The following is a 3,038-nucleotide window of genomic DNA, read 5'->3' on the forward strand; positions in this document are numbered from 1 at the left end:
GGTGGTATACTGATTTCTGGTTTATGCTTTTATGTAAATACATATTCTTGGAAAACCCTCCTCCTGTCAGACCCTGCCTCTTTTTGATGTACATTGATGAAAACATTCTGTTCTTTCTAGAAGCCGAATAAGCAATTACAATTGCAAATGTGGCATTATAAATGGAAACATTAAAGTGTATTAATGTATCTTTTTTGCTTCTTTTCTGCCTGTTAAATACAGTATACCAATGAAAGCATTTAAAAAAAAAAAAAAACTGTTAATCCTGACAGAAATCCAGTCCTTTCTTGTGTATTGCGCACTCTGCACTCTCAGTTAAACAGGAAGTGTACTAGGACTAAAGAACATTGCCAACCATGTTGTGGACATGAGAAGAGAGGAATGTGCAACAGGCTCACAGTGTGCAAGACTAAAGGTAAGGCTGTTGTTCAGCTTTCACCACCTCGGTACTGGACACTTTTACCCCCTCCCTGTTATTTCTCACACAACACCTGCTTACTTGCAATTACACCCCAAAACACATTCTGCTACTCCTCATACCACATGTTTGAGACTTTTTCACAACCTAGCTACATACAGAGACCCAACATCCAAGGAGCACCTTCAGATGTTCTAGGGGCATAAACTACACATCTAATTTCCTGACAACCTATCACATTTTTGAAGGCCCTGGACCACCAGGGCAGTGGAAACACACATGTTGACTCCATTTTGGAAAGCAAACGCCACAATGTATTTTCTATAAAGCATAATGAGTCTTTTGACAGGTTTATGCAAAAAGTGGAAAGAAAATTAAAACTTTTTTTATTTATTTTTTTACACAAAGTTGGCAATTAATAAGATATTTTTTTCCCCAAGGAAATAAGACATTTCTAACACACAGTACATACCAAAAATTACACCCTAAAATACATTCTGATACTCCTGACGATACCATAATTGTCAGACTTTTCCACAGCCTGGCCACATAGAGAGGCCTAATGTCAAAGTAGCACCTTTAGGTGTTCTAGTGGCATAAATTACACATTAAGGGCCAGATTCACGTAGAGCGGCGCAAATTAAGTTACTCCAAACATATATCATTTAAGTTAGGGCGCCTTAATTTTGTGACGTAAGTGCCGTATCCACAGCGCATTTGCGCCCAAATTTGCGCCAGCGTGACGTAAATACCAAGGCGTAAGGCGGGGTTATTGCAAGTGGGAAGGAAGTGGGCGTGCTCCATTGAAATGAGCCGTGACCCCATGCAAATGAAGGCGCGCACGAATCTGCACCTCACTGGGCATGTGCAGAACTCAGCTCGGCGCAATCAGTGAGATAGGAAAAAGGCCAAGCATACTTAGTTTGAGAATCGCCCTGTGCTTAAATAGCCCCAGACAAACACACTTCCCTTGCAAAAGTACATCCCTGTGTTTCCCTTCCTAAAGCAAGTGTCTTTTGCTCTGTTGTCTGTGGCTGTTTGTTGGTGAGTGTAGTGTTATATTAAAGATTTATTGTAGTAGGAGGTTGTAGTAGGTATGTGTATTTTTGGAGTGTTTTTTGTGTCTGTTTCTTCTGTGTTTTTTGTTTGAATTTGTATTAGCTGTCTGCTTGTGTTTTTGTTTTTTTGCTGTCTGATTTTTGTGTGTGTCTGTTCTGTGTCTTTTTGGCTGTCTGTTCTGTGTCTTTTTGTCTGTTTGTTCTGTGTGTTTCTGTGTTTGTTTGTTCTGTTTGAATTTTGTGTCTGTTGCTGAGTGCTGTGTTGTGAGATGGCACCGAAGAGAAGGAAATTAAAGCGGAGGTTCACCCGCACATGACACTATTTCCCCCTAGATGGATGCTCGTTTTGTCTAGGGGAATCGGCTAGTTGTTTTAAAATATGATCCGTACTTACCGTTTACGAGATGCATCTTCTCTGCCGCTTCCGGGTATGGGCTGCGGGACTGGGCGTTCCTATTTTGATTGACAGTCTTCCGAGAGGCTTCCGACGGTCGCATCCATCGCGTCACGATTTTCCGAAAGAAGCCGAACGTCGGTGCACAGGCGCAGTATAGAGCCGCGCGACGTTCGGCTTCTTTAGGCTACTAGTGACGTGATGGATGCGACCGTCGGAAGCCTCTCGGAAGACTGTCAATCAAGAAGGAACGCCCGCTCCCGAAGACCCATACCCGGAAGCGACGGAGAAGATGCATGTCAGAAAACGGTAAGTACGGCTCATATTTTAAAACAACTAGCCGATTCCCCTAGACAAAACGAGCATACATCTAAGGGGAAAAGAGAAAAAAATACTTAATTGGGTGAACTCCCGCTTTAAACTTCTCGGTGCGAGAGAAGCACTTGCTGGCCAGGGCTATCACCCAATTTGGGAGATTTTTGCATGGCCCTGACAGCCGGGACGTCACCCCGGCCAGGAAAAGGGCAATAATCAAAGAGATTACTGATCTGATCAATGTGGGGGGGGAAGACAAGGACCCCCGGTGGGATTCAGAAGAAGATCAACGATCTTAGGAGCCTGGTCCGGGAGAAGATGGCCAAGCAAGCAGCCCATGCCAGGGGCACTGGAGGAGGTCCACCTTGCACCGTAAGGTGGACTGAGGAGGAACTTGCGTTGGCCTGGTGCTTCCACAGCCAGCACGTGGTGGGCCTGCCTGGCTTTCAATCTGATGATCCTGTGAGGACAGGTAATTTTTTTTTGATTTCCATCTGGTGAGTAGCATGTGTGGGTGGGGGAAGGGAATATGTGCCAAGTGTGTGGATCCTCCAACCTGTGTATGTTTTGTGTCCTCCACAGATGGCCAGGAGATTGCTGGGCCATCAGGCCAGGCTGCACCACCCCCAGGACAACAGGCTGCTGAGGAGCCCCAAGAATGTCCGGAGTCCCCAGGGCAGGGGAGTGGCCACACCTCACCTCAGGAGGAGGTTCAGAGGGAGGAGGATGAGGGGGGGGAGGTTGTGGATGATCGGATGGACATTGCCAGAGAAGTGATGTTGTGTTGGGATGAGGATTCCCTTGTGGCTGACAGCAGTCAGGGCACCATCAGGGGTAGTCCCTCCCACTCCTC

Source organism: Rana temporaria, chromosome 13 (assembly GCF_905171775.1).
Source record: "Rana temporaria chromosome 13, aRanTem1.1, whole genome shotgun sequence".
Classification (NCBI taxonomy): Eukaryota; Metazoa; Chordata; class Amphibia; order Anura; family Ranidae; genus Rana; species Rana temporaria.